The 17067-nt window shown below is 36.1% G+C and overlaps 1 protein-coding gene across 5 annotated transcripts in view; it reads left to right on the forward strand.

The window, feature by feature from the left end:
- The window catches only part of DGKB (diacylglycerol kinase beta), a 305960-nt gene that overhangs the window by 230108 nt on the left and 58785 nt on the right, over positions 1-17067 (forward strand). The gene's annotated exons all lie outside the window — the stretch shown is intronic.

Consider the following 17067-nt stretch of genomic DNA (forward strand, 5'->3'; position numbering starts at 1 on the left):
TACTGTGACATTCAGTCTAGAGGTAGTTGGAGATTTTAGAGTTGGAAAGTGCTTCCCGAGCATTTATAATGCTTCTTAGTATCAGTGTGCATAAAACTCGGGGATAATTGTGCCGTTTCTAACAAGCTCTGGCCAGAGGCGATGGAAGTTACTTCAGAGTAAAAAGAGCAAGCTGTCTATACATTTTATGTTACTATGTTATAATGCTGTATCAATCCTTGAATACATGTGCTGTAGTTGGCTTGCACAGGCATGATAATTTTTTTCAGGGCTTATATACCTTCCTGGTGATTAGAGGCGCTTTCTCAATAAATTTTATTATTAAACATAACTCTTGACAAAACCAATAATAAATAATAATCTCTATTCTTCTCTGAGAATCTGAATACTATGCATTGTAACATGTGACTGTCCATCACAAGTCCAAACGATTATAAGCCATCACTCTCTTCACACCAAAGAGACGGACAGACCAGACTTTGAAAATGTTTTGGGGTTTTGTTGTTTGTTGGTTTGTTTGTTATCTTTTTACCCTACAAAAAGGATTATCTTTTGCTTCAGACTATCTTTCTTCTCCTCTTCATTCAGACTGTATAAAGATTAGGACTTTTAACTGTCTCATGCTATTGGGATCCTTTAAGTAGTTTTGAATATCCTACTGCTACATTTCAGCAACAGTAATTTTTAAGTCACTAGTTATAATATAGTTCATTATTATGTGTTGTAGTTTTAATTCAGCTAAATTATCTGGATGACAAAAGTTTAGGAATAAAGTAGTTTTTTATGGCTGAGGGGCTTCAATAGGCACTAGCATTCAATTTCTGTGAGCTTTAGCAATTTGACATATGTTCTCAATATCTCAGTGTGACTCACCAATACACCCTGTCAGCCAAAGTCTTACCAGGCACTAAGCTTCTGTGTATGCTACAATTCTGAGTTATGCCCTGATGTTCAAGAGATGGAGGCTGCTGTGTAAAGGGCTCACCAAATTTTTTCCTTTTGTTTTGCTCCTGAACGTAGGGAGACAGGACGTTTATCCTTTTGATAGTAGTGAAGCAGACATTATCACCTGTTTAATTATTGAAATTATGTGCGTCTTTGATACATATGTAACAGTGATTTCAATCTACTGACTACAACTGGTGTATTAAAAGGGCATTGCTACACTCAATTTCCATTTTCCTGAACAGGAGAAAATAAAATTATAATAAAAATATTAAAGACTGAACAGAACTTCCCATATTACCTGTTGAAATGTTCATAGAGCAGACATTAGGCACCTTACTTTAGAAAAACTGTGCTCCTTAGTTAGTTTCTAATCACTTGATGTACACTATGGATGGAAGTAGCTTCATCCAAAAGGCAATTTTAAAGCAGAGATTGACTTCTCAATATCAAAAACTAGAGCACCTCTCACATCACTGAGTACATAGATAGTATTATTGTTTCCATGTACAGTAGCATTCCAGTGCTGAGCAGGAGTACCCTTCTTGGATTTCAGAGTAGTCCGTATTTATTTCGTTCCAGTTTGAAACACTGGGCAGTCTTGAGCATGCAAAGTAGATTCCTTTTAAAGGTGTGGGGTGGATGGGTTTGGGAGGTACATGCTCTGACTTCAAGTGGGTGTTTAGTCCATGAAACCAGGTTAAAACAACTCAAAACTCAAAAATGAAGGTGGTGTGAAAATTTCAGAACCAACTGATTAGCTTTATGGATCCACTCCTATTTTATACTGCAAGGAAGAGTCACTTAATTCTGCTAGCTAAGATCAGTTCTTAGGCTGAGTGTGCTTCATCAACTCAGAATTCAAGATTATTGCTGAATAATGGAATTCAATCAATTTTATGTCTAGGTTTCTCAAATAGTTTTGTTAAATCTGAATCTACTCACTCGGGAAATAACTGACTGTCACTTGAAAGTGTTGTGATTTTTTTCACTAGCCGATTGTTTTCTTAGGCACTATGTACTTTTGGCACATTGTACTTTTTAGTTTGAAGAAAACATTTTGCTAAGTATTAATACCTGGTGCAGAGATAGGTATTGCTGTATTGAGAACCATGATAAATACATGCTTGTTAACTTCTATTTATTAACTTATTCTGAATAAACACCCATGCAGTTTGGTTTATGTCCAAATAAAGCATCTAATCATTTGACAACTAAACACTTCACTTCCTAGGAGACAGCAATCAATCCTCATGTTTTCCTATGGATACCTATATATATAAGATTTTGGTGTTGAATTTTGTTTGGTTTTTATAAATCTAACAGTATTATATGGGACTCCTGAGTGGCATGCACATTTACTTTTAGACATTTTCAATTGCAGTACAACTGTGGGTTTTTCAGCTGTATATCAATCTGTATTCTTGTCTCTGCTTTTATGGTTTTATAACTTGACCATAAATACATGAATTGAAGGTTAGTACTCTGAGCCCTTAGGTGGGGTACTTGCATGAGCTATTGGAAGCTGTCTCCTCGCTCTGCGTAGTTTGTTGCCCCCGAGCATGTTGAACAGCCCCAAGGAGGACTTCACAAACTGCCCAAGAAACCTCTATGAGGTCCTGGTGCTGTTTTCCCCATGCTTTGTGTACAAACCATGTACATGCAACAAGATCATCGCTGCAGGAAAAAGGGTCCAGTTTCTGCCAAATCTTTTTTCTTTCTTAGATATCTGTACAACACAGGGAAGGTATATTCCTCTGAGCCCACTCCCCTCTTCTTTTTTTCCTATTTAGCATTGCCACCTGTTGATGTGAAAGGCTTGTATTTTCTTTGCACTTCCTATTATCCTCCTCTGCACACTCAATAGCCAGACCATAATTTGCACTTTAAGTAATCAAATGGATGTCTGCTTGGAAAACAGTCTGGTTATGTGCGTGTAGTCTGAAAAGTAATATACTGAAATGTAGTGGTTTAAAGTGTGCGCTATTTAAATGCATTCCCTGCTTATCTTATTAGGGGTTTGTGCATGTATTTGGCAGAGAAATATTTGGCAGTCAGAGCATATAGGTATGTGTGCCTGTGTATTGCATTTCTGTCTAACTAGTAACATTTTAATATAAAATATATATGAAAGTGTATTTGTCTGATTAGATTATAACTAATTGGAAAAGAAAAATAACACCCAAACATATTTAGCTGTAGTGTACTAAGTATTATCATAATCCTTCTTAGTGGAAAAAGTACTACAGGTTTCATTTTAGCTACTGCGTAGAACTAGAGGGGATCTTTCCTCGCATTTTGTTAGGCTAAAAATTACGTGGCCTTTTTAGAATTTAATTCCATTTTAATTTCTAATCTATGAGTACAATTTCTATTGTACAATGTCAATGCATTTGGAAAAAATAAAACTACAGATATATGTGACAATTTGTGAAAGTAGATGACTTAGTGTTTTCACATCATGAATCTCATACTTTCAATGTTTCCATTTGTTGTTTTATTTAAAGTCTTCTAGTATGAACATATCTATGATACATCTATCCACAGGCCATTTACAGATTTTAGTTACTGTGAACTACCCTTGAACATTATTTGGATAGGAATTTTTTTGGATATACACAGATACTGATGAATTCCAAAAGTCAGTACTTTGAAAAGATTGACATACTGCATAGAAACAAAACTATGAGCTGAGAAACATAAATGCAAATAACTGCGCTACTTGGTTGCAAATTGCATCTAAAACATAAGTTAAATCATGGCAACATGTCTTACATGAAAAATACATACCCCTTATGTTAAGTCTTAAACAGTTTTCTTCCTCACAGAAATTCTAAATAAAATTTTCAAACCTTTTGTGACAAAAAGGAATTTTTTTTTAGATCTCTCCAGTAAACTTTTCGCTAAATGAAGTTTCCCTCGGGGTGGATGTTGTTATGCTTTTGATTTCCTTAGTTAGGGCCCTGTCCTGAAATGGAATCCCTTTTAAAGTCTCTTCTGATTTGATGGCAAACAAATACATAACTTGTTGTAACTTTCCACCACCTCAATGGACTCATACTTGAAGACAATATCTATGAGCTGTTCATGGGTGAAACCTTTAAACTATAAATATTTCAGTGTAATACTATTTCATATTTATTTTGTACATCACCAGGTACACTGATACTTAACCAAGTACTTGCCAAGTTGATCTGTGCAGCTTGTTAAGAGCTGCAGTGAGCTGTCACTCCACAGACTATTAGACTAATTCAAGATAGTGTGCATTCATGTCACAGCACCTAGGCATAAACCAAGCTTACCAATATGATTCAATAACTCTGTGTGGAAATCTCTTTTAATAACTGCATTATGATTTTCTGAATGGAAATACAGTAGCTTTGGAGATGGAATAATGCATATGCAGGCAGTTCACTGCAGTTAAAAGTAGTTCGAAACATGCAGAGACTGTGAAGACCTTAAAACACTTCAAAATATCCATAAATATTAAAAGAATAGAAAATGCCTTTCTTACTAGGTGTCAAATTCTACTCTACAGGGAGAGAGAAGCTTCCCTATAGATAGGGGATTCCTGACATGTCCCCTAAACAGCTTATAACTTTGTGAGCTAGCTGCTTAATTTAATTTATGGAGATCTTTCATAACCTATACTCTGGCTAGGTGACCTTTGCTTGTTAAAAAAGTTGAAACTGTGTACTGCATACACAGTCTGTGTAATATATGCACCAAATATACACAGTGTATGTTCATTATTGGTAGACTTTAGGTTATTTTTGACAGGGTAAGGCATGTATAATGAACTCTCTATGATAATATTTTTATTAAATATTATTGATAATGTCATGGCTACATAAGGTAATAGCCCTTACTTTGTATCTTTTTTAGACAGCTTTTTACAACATAGACATTAACACATTACCACAGAGAAAAAATTCTAATTAGAGCTATTTCATAACTGGTCTATGTTAAGACATTCAACTTTTAACATTAGTCTAAACATTAGAAAAAAATTTTTAGATTTATTCAAACAGTATTTTTTTTTCTTGTCCATGCATGTGCCACTTCTATTCTGAAGCTTTAAACTAAAGGGCACGTATTTCTGTGTAGAATTTTTTGTTACTATTTTGGGAGTGTTGTGTGTTGTTTACAGTAAATGAAATAATTGTTAGGGCTGTTAAGTTAGTGTGGCATAAACTTCAGTGTCTAAGAAATCAACCCTATAGCCAGTAGATAGAGTCACCTCAAGAAAAGTATTTATCCTGCATTCAAATAAGTATCTAAGGTAGACAGAATAAAATGCTCACTGGAGGTGACTCTCTCTCCAGTTCAGTAGAACCTAAGGAATAGGTTGGGTTAGACACCTCCTTTCCTGCTAACTAGATGGTGAGATGAATTTCTGTATGTTCTGCGTGTGGAGACAGTTCATCAAATACTTAAACAGTTGTTGGAGCAGGAATGGGAATTGGGCACCACTGCCAGATAAGACTTGTTGAACTGAGCCATGCTTGCTTCAATGGATCAGGTGCTGGTGTGTCCCCTGTCTTTGATTAGCTCTGTGGCCACCAATCTACTGAGCAGAAATGACTGTGGTAGAGGATCTGTCTGTCCAGTTTGTGGAAACCCTGTTTGGAGTGCGGTTTCCAAGTGCTGGGGACTAGAGCAGGGGAACACCTGTTTTGGATATTATTGTATGAGCAGTGTTGGGAAATAGGATAGTATTCAGTGGCATTACATACTGCCCCATATTTAGTGTGTACTGCATTATTTTGTCACCTTTTAAACATCTGAATGGCATGCTGAGTATCCCGTATCCTTTGGGTGCATTTGCATGGCAGCACTAATTGTACGCGGGCCTCTTCCACCTGCTGAGCAGCAGTGACCAGCCACTAAGTAGGAACTTGGTGGGCAGTGGGAGCTGCTGTCTCCCTGAGGCAGCTGCAAGGTGCAGCTCATCAGTGTGTGAGGTGTTGGATCTCTGGCTTTGCTGAAAGTTCAGCCTGGGCAAGGAAGCCTTACTGATTTCTCCCAGTGGAAGCACCCGTTCTTGCAAATCCAGGACTTTTGTAAGGCAAGATGCAACTGAGAAGTTCCTTCTAGTGATACTTATTAGTTTCCACGTTTTTGTTGGTTCTTCTAGAAACTGTGGAACAGAGTGCTCCATACTGTGATGTGTTACCACTAATCAGCAGCTTCTTATCTCTCTGGAGGCAGTGATTTGGGGAGGGGGGATAGGGGAAGGGAGAAGAAAATTAAAAAGAGAAAACAAGGGATGTAAGAAATAAACATTGAAGTTTCCCCACAGTAAAAAAGTAGAGTTGTAATTTTCCTAACTCAAAACTGGATTTTGGCTGACTGTCTGAGGGAGAGGTTGGTATTCAAATGTTTTTGTCCCATATTAGCTAATGAAGGTTGTGTGGCCTTGGCTCCTTATTTTTGCTTCATGCTCATATTTACTGGAACAATATATTCAGATGTCATAAAGGGCTGAATGGCACTTTGTCCTAACTGTTTAGTTAAATTGTGCATAGCACCATTAGTTTGTAAGATCTGTGTTCAAACATTTACTTTACCAAGCTGTTAAAGATAATACAGGTTTCCAAATAGGAGAAGGTAGGCTGGAAAGTCATGATTTTATTATGCTATTGAAAAGGCCTTTTCCTGTCTTCTCTTCCCCTCACTAACCCCCTATGCCCCCATCCCCAGTGGTAAAGTTTTGCGGTGCCATTATCTCTCTCCCCTTATCTTTAAAAGAGGCCATGTTCAGTCCAAGCCTTGCTCCTACAAGTAGTTCCATCGGAATGCAAGATGGAGCCCATAATTCATAACACAATTTTAATCTTTCAGAAATATAAATACAATGCCTTTTGGCTGTGAAACATTGAGTTTATTGTTATTAGAAAGTAGTAGGACCTTAAAAAATGGCTTGATAGTCTGATTTGGTTTTATATTTATCAAGCATGTATATATGTTTCTGTGCAATATAGATCATAGCAGAAAAACAATTTCCTTTTATTTAAAAGGCACTTGAGATTGTCATTGTATTATACTTTTTGGTGCACAGAATGTTCATTTTCTTTCAAACGTTATTCATCGAAAGAGGATAATTATGGTGTATTTCACAGTCTGCCAGAAGGAAAATGTATCTTTGAAAAGTTTCATTTCCCTTAAGTTGCTCATTTTCTATAGGAAGACAGAGCTATTAAGTAACATACCCATGACAAAGATTGATTAAAACGGCATAAAGGACTATCTTATCTCTAAGTACAGGGATTTACATGTATAACTCCTATGACATTAAATGCAGTAGGTGAAATTAGCTATTGTATAAAAAAAAGTCTCAGTAAATTGGTTCATACAGAGAAAAAGGTGAGGGTGGGAGTGATGGCATGTTAAGTAGCCATGTTAAGAAGTAGGAAGTTGCTTATTGCTTCAGGATACACCTACCACGTAGCATCCAAATAATCACACCAAGTTCTCTGCTGTCAGCATTAATGCGTTGTTCTGCTGGGACTTTGGATGCTGGAGTGGGAACATCACCTTGCTGATGTGCATTCTCATATTGGGCCAGCCACTTAGAGTAGCTCAGGCTCCTCTGCAGCGTTCAAGGTGTATTTAGCCTGGGTCTGGCTGACCTGGAACAAAGGATGTGCTCTAATGTGCACCTTGTGCGGGGCCTGTGGCACATACCTCAGCACAGGTGTCTGCAGAAGGTTTGTATGACCTGTTCCACAGTATTCCCAGTGCTTAACTTGGCTTTGCTAGGAGCCCTTCATAAGCCTTGCACCTCATTAACCCAGGTAAATGAACACTTACCTGTATGCCAGCCATTAGTTAAGTCATAAATGACAAGGGATGTGAATGCAATATCCGGATATTTTGTTGGGGTTTTTTTCCCCTATCCACTGCAGACTTAGTAACACATATCATTCTTTGTTGTAGAAAAAAAAAACTGATCAGCTCACCCAGGTTTTTTCTTTTATTTTTCCTCCTTTTTTGTTTTTTTTAATTTTTTTTCCATTTGTAGTACTGAAGGCAATGGTTATCCTGCTACTGATAGACAGACTTGACTGTCATTTGAAAATACACCTGGCAGGATGTGAAGCTCTAAAACTCTCTCATTTGTACATGACAGAAGCTAGAGTTTGCCTTTTGTGCACTCTTTCCTTGAGTCTTTCCTCCATGTTGATCATGCTCTGACTATACTTTTGCTACCATGTGTCAACTACCATTTCCAGCTTAGCAGCATAACAGTGGATACAGCAGATGAGTCGCTGTTATTTAAAAGTACCATGTCATGCCTCAAATACAGATATTTGAGTAAGAGCATTAGCACAAGTCATAAGTCCTTTTGCTCCTTTTAAGGAGGGTAATTCCACTGAAATTACCGGATATATATGAATGAAAATAAAGTACCATAGCTTAGGGCAGAATTTCACTTTTTTGTTATATTAGAATGTGGCTGGAAATAATTAGCAAGTCTCAGATTAAAACTACTACTACTATTACAAATATGAGTGCATGTGTGTGTATTTTTTATAAAGATAGGTTTAATTGACACTTTGGGGTTTGTAATCATGTAAATATGTGCCTTTTTCTCTAATTCACCAAGAATTCCATAGAAACAAGTGAATTAATTTCTTAAATTCCTCACTGAATAAATCTACATTGTATAGAGTTAAGTACACAAACTTTTTTTTATTCTCATACTTTTTTGGGGTTTAATGTTTTTTTATTTTCTCCTGCTGTATAGTGGCATGAATAACAATTATTGCAGAAGTGAAATGGAACAGAAAGTAGCCCCATCTTAGTCATAAAATAACCATATCCTATTATGGTACTTTGATACAGAGTTTTTCTTTAATTAACAAAGTGAAAACATCTGTTACTATCTCAACATACATTCTGAGTTTCATATCAGTTTTAAAATTCATGTGTTTCTCAGCTTCTGAAGATTTTCAGTTATAAATTATTTGTAAATGTTAGTTTTCTTCTGAAAGCTTACAAAAAGTCAGCAATTAACGAACTACAACAGGTGTTTCCTTTCTTGGGGAAAGGAATGCATGTGATTATTGTAATTTAGATTCCTGTGTGAGTTAAGGAATTGGCCTGTTATTAGAAAACATTGCAAGCACATGGAAAATGTTTAAAATTAAGTGGAAAGGTTGCATGAATTTAAGACAGAGATAGGCTTAACCCCTTCAGGCCCTCTTTACATGTGAGTGATACTTGCATTTATGGCTTAGATTTACACTAAGAGATTTTTGACGCCAAAGATATGCTTTTCTATTGTGACCTTTGCATGAAAAGCTTCAATAACCATTTTGCAGTATTCAGTTTGTGTAATGGCAGACAAGCATTCCCTAGGAATACTGATAGCATATTACTCAGATTGTTTGCTCATTTAACCCTGCCCCAGGTGCCGGAATCTTTAGATTAAAGATACAGAAATAAAAATAGAATAGCCTAGCAGACCATTTTTGGCTGCTGTAACACATAATCATATCCTCTGATCCATTCTAGTTTTCTATTAGTTGTTAATAGAAAATTTCAAGTTCCTTGAGTGTCTGCAAAAGGTGTCAGATTGACAGCAATTTAATTTTGAGTAACAGGAGAGACAGCTTCAGTTAATGCACACCTTAGTGTTACTGATAAAAAATTATGTAAAATATTCTAAAAATATTGATGATTTGAAGAACCTGATAACACCTCAGGTTGTGTGTATATACATTTGCATTACTTACTAGAGGTAGAAGTAGAGTTTACAAGAGGAAATTAGTGTTTGGAGTGTAAAAAAGATAAAAATGTGATATTCAGTTTGTTATATTAAAAAGACTGAATTTGTTCTCTTAGTGGTGGGTTTTTTTCCTTCACTCTGCAAAGGCTTGTATTAACCAAAGCAGTCAATTGCAAGTAGCTATAAATATATATTGGAGTCATGCAAGTATTTTACTAGTGCCTAATTACTCTGCAAGGAGATAGGGCTTTGGGTGGGGTTTTCCATACTTGCTCTTAAAATCAATTTAAAGATTTCTTTTTTCCCCCCCTTCTTTCTCCATTTGTTTTCTTTAACCTGTGGTCAGCTAGCAAATATGCTATTAGCAGAATACTGTGTAGGAAAAGCACCAACAAAAAGAGCTGTTTGAATTTAGCATTGTTTCAGTCACATATTATGGAGACCAAGTGTAGATTTTGTGCACTTGTGCTGATGATAGTAAAATTAAAGGAGAGGAGGTTTGGTCAAACGATGTCATCTCAGTGACCTGCTCAATTTTTTACCTGCTGCCTTTAAATCATAACCTCCCTCCTGACACTGTTGAGCATTGCCAGTAAACCACCAGGTTGTTTATAAGAGCACATTGTAAAGTAGTTTGTGTTGGAAAGTATGAGCTGCCCAACAAATTAATGGCATTGTGAGGCACTGCCTGCTGGGGTGAAAATAAATTGTAAGAAAATATGGGGAGACAAGTAATGGGCACTAGCCATGCTGCACAACACTTCTCAAACTGCCACTGAGTGTGTGCCAATAGATATGGCAATAACTGTCAACAAGATTTACACTACTTTCACATTTACACAGTGAGAGTAGAAAGGTTGAAAGAGTTCTATAATTTTATTTAAAGTTTAGCGCCAACTGTTTCTGGACCTACTATTTCCAGGCAACAGGGTTACAAACACACTGCTTATCTTTCATATATGTCAGTGGGAGGGTTTTTATTATCATCAAAAGTCCTTGAAATTTGACATCAGAAAAATACCAGTGAAGCAGAGGTATATACTTAATTGCAAAATCCAAGTAGGTACAAATTTTGCCGCTTATTGTATATGTTGTGATTTCTGATGGCACTAAATTATGCTACCTATCTATAGCCCCAGTGGTGGTTCCTGCAGGTAATACATTTTCTGGCTGTGCTTCTTTCCCTGATATTTAGAAGGCACAGCTTAAAGTCCCTGTGTTGGCTTTGTTGTCCCCTTGGCATTGGATTCCATGCTGTAGAAATCTGCATGAGGCTAATTGAACAATTTTAAAGGTCCACTGTGTGGGGCTCAGGAGTTGTCCCATCATCCTCCTTATCAGTATTCAGACACAATAACTTTCAATAGTTGCTAACACTATAGAAATGGTAAAATTATGGGCTTGAGCTGAATTTTCTTATTCCAGTTTGCACATCCTCAGTGGAACTTTTAAATACTTTCTACATGTATTATTATATAATGAAAACTCTGGTTACTAGTTAAATAACATTGTCCTACCAGAAAGGCTTGCTTATCGTTTTCAGTGGCTTCAGCTGCCAACCAGTAAGAAACTTTTTTTTAAAATATGGGCTAGAGCAGCAATGTTTTTGCAATAGGCTAGATTTTGCAATAGATTACAGATGCTATTTGTGTACCTTTTTTGTTTTACTTTCTTGTGTGTCTGTTATAGTCAGGAAAAAAAGTGATATCCTTAAAAAAACCCCAGTAGTTTTAGAATCCAGTAAATAATCTGAGGCTGACCAAACCATTCCTTGTATTACTTTAGATCAACTGTATGAACAAATTGGCAGTTGGTGATTATTATTTATTTTTTCTGTGGTAACACCCAAAGGTCTCGGACACTAGGTGCTTTACAAACGCAGATCAAATGGACATTTCCTGCTTGAAGAATCAGAGGCCCAAAGATAATTTAGGTTGGAAGAGACCTCCAAAGGTCATCTAGACCAACCCTCTCTGCTCAAAGCAGGTCTAATTGGATCAGGTTGCTCAGGGGCTTATCTAGAACTTACACTCTAAAAAATCTAAGAATTTACGATCTAAAGTTCATTTGCTAAAATCTAAGGGCTTGGTTGCTGAATGCAAGGTTAAGAAGTCCAATTTTATACTGCATGTATGTGGCAGTCAGTACATAATTAGTTTTATTTTCATCTGTCTCATTCACTCAATCATAGACTTAGCTGACCCTGTAGTCCTATCCTAGAGGCTCCTAGTTCAGTCTTAGAAATAAGAGTTCTCTACTGGGCACTTGCTTTTTGGAAAAGGCTTCAGAATACCCACCCATGGGCAAAATCAACACTGTCAAGTGAAAACACAAAGGAATTCTCACCCCTACTGGAAAAGAGAGCACTGGAATTGATCCTCATTACTTTTTTTGATCAATGTTCCCTGCTTTTTCCTCTAAAGTTTGTAAATGATCATTTTTGGCTGCTTCAGGTAGAGTCCCAGTATGTTCATCAGTTCCTTACAGACCTGCTTAACCCACTGATGGTCAACAAGGAGGTGCATGTTGAATTGTAAGATTGTTTTGAAAGCCAAGTAGAGTCAATAGGACTTAGGGGAGTTCCTAGTATGTTCTAGAAAGCTTCCCATCATTTACTTGGACTCTAGATATAGTTGAGGATATAATTTTCCTTCTAAAGTATTTAGTTTCTCCTTACTGACCTCCTATTTCATGTTTCATTTGATTTCAGCTCTATTTTCTTATGAAAAATTAGTTGAAAGTTTAGGACCTCTGGATCCCAAATGGCTTACAGACCTGTAGAAATTATGGCAAAAAGCTTTATAGAGTGCAAGGGGCCTCGTATTTATATGACCTTCTACAGAGAGTAAAACATTTCTCATAGGTGGTCGTTTCCTCTAGGCAGTGTAGAAAAAAAATTATTCATGACTTGAGTTTTTAAATTTATTCCGTTAAAAATATTCTTTGCCAGTTTGGGGATGTTTAGAACCATTACCTAAGAACTGATAAAATGGATGATTAAGTCTTTAGAGCTTGAAAAAGTTATGCTAGTAAGAAACAATCAGCAATTTTTGTTATAACATCGGAAATAATATTAAGATGTAGACACTTCGAGAATTACTGAGTAAGACGTAATCAGAAGACATTTAAAACATCAGAAAATAATTGCTGTATAATTAATTGGGGTGATGGAGTTGATTAATCTAGCTCTGTCTGAAGCAATTTATTAAACTATCATTTTCTACAGGTAGAAATCTTTATGGTTAGTCTCATATATACTGACAATGCTTTTCAGCTATAAGATTGCCAAAATATGTAAGGACAGTTATGTAGGTATCCATTCATGAGGAGATATATGGTTAGTTTTTAATATTTTCAGCCTACGGGGCTTTTTCTATAGTGAGACCCAAAGACTTATTTCAAACCTCACTGTGATAATGTCACTCTATTTATAAATGTGTCCAGGTTTGTAAAACTTTGTCTGATACGTACCAAGCTCTAACTGGGTGTAAATGCTAACAAAGTAAGACAGCATATTCTTAATTTACTTTGCAATAACCTGTATTTTAAAGTAAGCATCAACCCAATATGAATATAAAAAGCAAAGGAAAAATTTCTACATTACAGACACCTACTGGAGTGAAGAAATCATGATATGTAGCTGCAATAGATATGTTTTCCAGTTTTCCAGTGTATGAGTTTCCTGCTTATGTTGTTCCAAAAGAACTGGTTGAATATAAAGAATGAAGAGGTCACTTTGAGCAGACCTCTATGAAATAATTTATACTTCTTAAAGGAAAGGACACTGAACATAAATTCTAACATTACTTGTTGTGATGATAATTTTAAAACATACATGTTCATAGTATTCAAAATTAAGATCATCTGCTAATTTTTGCGTTGAGTGGCGACCCCTACTAAAGCATTTCATTCTGTTCCTATAAGATTGTCTCAAGAGTTATGATTTCTGTATATGTGAAAAAGTCAGTTTAATAAAAACGAACAAGCAAAAAAGATTGCAGTACAGCATATGAAAATTCCAAATTTTTTATCCCAGATAGGAAAACATGTTGTATTTCTTTCGTTTTATTTACTTCATGCTTTAAATTATCCCTATGGAAAAGAGAGAATGCAGATGCATGATTGACAAGGCTTTCTTACCTGGGCATCTCTCTTTGGCCATGCTGTATCTCCTTGGGAAAGGAGTCTAAAGCAGCTTCTATTGACCTTCTGTTTTGAGCTGCTGAGGCTTGTTGCCAAGATCTGTGTGATGAACAGAATGTCTCTTTTCAGACATATTCTTGCTACCTCAGACATATTCTGTCTGAGTATGAACGTTTGACATCATCTACCTAGCTGTATTGGTCCAGTTACAATTTTTTTATCACTTCTTACTCATGAGTTCATGAAGTATTGTCTGCTTTGCTAAATTATTTTAACATGTTGTGTCTTGTATTCTATGTTGAATTATGAAGTAGTCATATGCCAGAAAATTCATGGTAATTTGTTGTCAGTACCAGAAGAGACACAGATGAGAAGGGCTTTGGCCATATTTTTCTAGGTAAGGTTTCATTTCATTTTGTGTAACAGAGGATTTGTGGGTGAGATGGCAATTGTTTGTTTGAATGATTAAAGGTAACATGAAAGTTCACTTTTACATTACTTTGGTTCAGCCAGAGTCAGAGGATATCACTGGTATAAAATTATTACTATATTTATGATTTTTTTTGTCTTTTTGTAGGTCACATTTCTGAGTATGACTCTTTTTATTATTGAACAAATAGAAGAAGAGATATTTTATAGAACTAAGGAGGAAACTAGTATGCTTAATGGCATATTATCTGTGTAAAACATCCTCCAAGACTGTGTTAAGACTACCTCTACCAAATTGGTAATGTCTGTTTAGTGCCTTAGCATTCAGAAGTTATTTCTTTACAGGCTAACTAGAACATTTTATAAAATCTGTTTTGAATAGCTTAAAAAATGTGTCGAATAGTATGTCTTGTCAAAATCTGAAAAAAATGCCCAAATTGTCAGACATTTCTTGAGTGTTATATCAAGGCTTTGAGTGGCTTTGAGAGGTAGTTAAAGAAAATTTCTCTTGGCAGTTGGATCGTGGAAAAAGATTTGTTCTGCTGGGGAAATGAAAGGACTCTGTTAAAACAAAAGCTAATAGGAGAGAAGATGGCCTTTTAGCTTTAAAAGTAGAGGAACTACTTGCAAGAACTTGAAAGAGAGAGTGACATTGTGACCAGTGAATTCAAAAATCACTAGATTCCTTTCATTGTACATGCATTAAATATCTTTTGGTCCAGGCCACATGTTTGTTTTTCTTTTTTTTTTTTTTTTTTTTTTTTAAGGGATTTGGGGCTCTTCTTAACATATGTTCCATCATTATAGGAATCTGACAGATCTATGAAGTTTATGACAAGTCTTGCCAATGTGAACTGCTAGATAATTGACAAAATGTTGCTAGATAATTGAAAAAGAAAAATCCATTTAACTAACATGTATTACTTGAACAGCATGGTAGATGACACTGTTACATATCTAGCAACAAGAAGTGGCAGAGCATATGAAGTGGCATAGCTGGGTTATTTTGGCAGGGAAGCCAGATGAGTGTGTGTTTCTTCCCCTTAATAGAAAATGGTTCATACTGTATGTTGAGATCCCAAAAAGGCATTACATGCAGCCTAGACGTTGTTGTTGTGATGGTTTTCCATGATGACAATACTGCTGCAGGATTTATGCTGTAAAGTATGTGTGTTTACAGTGGCTCTGTTTTCAATGTAATCTTGAAGGCTGCCCTAATCTGAAAAGTTAATTAACCCAGTAAACAAAGTTAATCTCTTAATTCAGTGTTATGAAGCATATGGGTGTTTGTTGTGCATCAGCTGAACTTTTCCCAAGTATTTAGTAAACACCTGTGCAATCACAGGATACTTACTAATGAGTATGGTAGCCTATCCTTACGTGCCTAACAACTTTCGAATGTAAACATTGGTTCCCAGTAGTCTTTATTAATGCAGTCTTCTTAGTAATGCACATTTTGTGAATTAAACCAACTGCATCTAGATATCACCCAACTTCTCATGGCAGTGGCTCCTTTTTCTCTTCCTTGACTTCCCTGACCCCCCACAGCAGCTGCTCTTACAGTGATTATCATCCAGTTCAGCGTGCTGCAGTAAAACAAGCTTGCTTTTTAAAAACAGACCTGTTAATTTAGTGTACACTCTTATTTTAAAATAATTAATTTAAAATTTGGAGAGAAAGTTAAGAAAAAGAAGTTATTTTAAAGCAATTTTTTACTTTATTATGGTATTTATGTATCCCCATTTCACCCACCCATAAGACAATACTTTCTAATTGGCACGAATTCAGCACGCTCAGAATCGGTACGTGAATACAGAGCTGCATAGCTAATAGTTTCATTTAGAGGACCACACGCAGTTGCTGCACATGTGAGGGAAAAAAGCTGACAGATGTCCACATCCCCTGGCTCTAAGAATAATAATAACCCTCCAACCTAACAGACTGTGAGCAGGAAAGGCTCTCAGAGCACTGTCACCTTTTCCCCTCACTGAGAACCATGTACATTCCTGCAACTTCTTACATGATTTTTCCCAGTCCAGAGATACAAGTTATGTATCTGAACAGCATATAATAAATCCCCTTATGAGAGGAGATTCATTTTTGCTTCTTTATTACACAAAAATAGTATCACTTTTCCCTACAATAATAAAACCTTGAAAGCCACCTCAGTCTCCTGCAAGCAAGAATAAAAAAATTAGAATTCTTTCACACCATAAGTAAGAGTGATGTTATAGTTCAGTAGTACCTGGAATTAGTAGATGAAGTACTTGCAGTCCCACTTCCCTGCTTCACAGAAGGCCTAATTTATTTTGCCCCACTTGTAGTCTACATCAAGTTTTCAAGGTCTTTTGAAAAGCTTGGGTTTCAATAAAGAAGGTCTACCTTTTTGGCTCTTTTGGTCACAGAAAATTATGTGATGGAAACTTAAAGACTAAAAAACCAGAAGGAAAAAAATTGAGAGTTATATTTCTTTGGAGAAAAAAAAATCTTATGGGTGTGGGATATTGCACATGAGTTCTAACTGCCTGAAACTAGTAGCACTATCAATTTTTGCCACCCATTACACAAGGAAGAATAGCAAAAGCAGAGTTTAGGCATTTGTAAGAGAGACAACACATTATTTACTTCTAAAATTTCATAAACTCAAAAGTTAGAAATACTGTTGCCATTTGAAAGTTAGTAACATCTAAAAACTGTGCTTTCACCTGAGGTGTTCTTTCAATTTTTCCCTGACATACAGAGTAGATTTTGAAATACGCGTCACTGCATGAGATACTCAGGAAGAAATGTTTGTATAGGAAGAGTCATGGTCTTTT

The sequence above is a fragment of the Corvus kubaryi genome, unplaced genomic scaffold (genome assembly GCF_017639235.1).
Source record: "Corvus kubaryi isolate FWS band 111438036 unplaced genomic scaffold, C.kubaryi_AGA036_p1.0 37398, whole genome shotgun sequence".
Taxonomy (NCBI): Eukaryota; Metazoa; Chordata; class Aves; order Passeriformes; family Corvidae; genus Corvus; species Corvus kubaryi.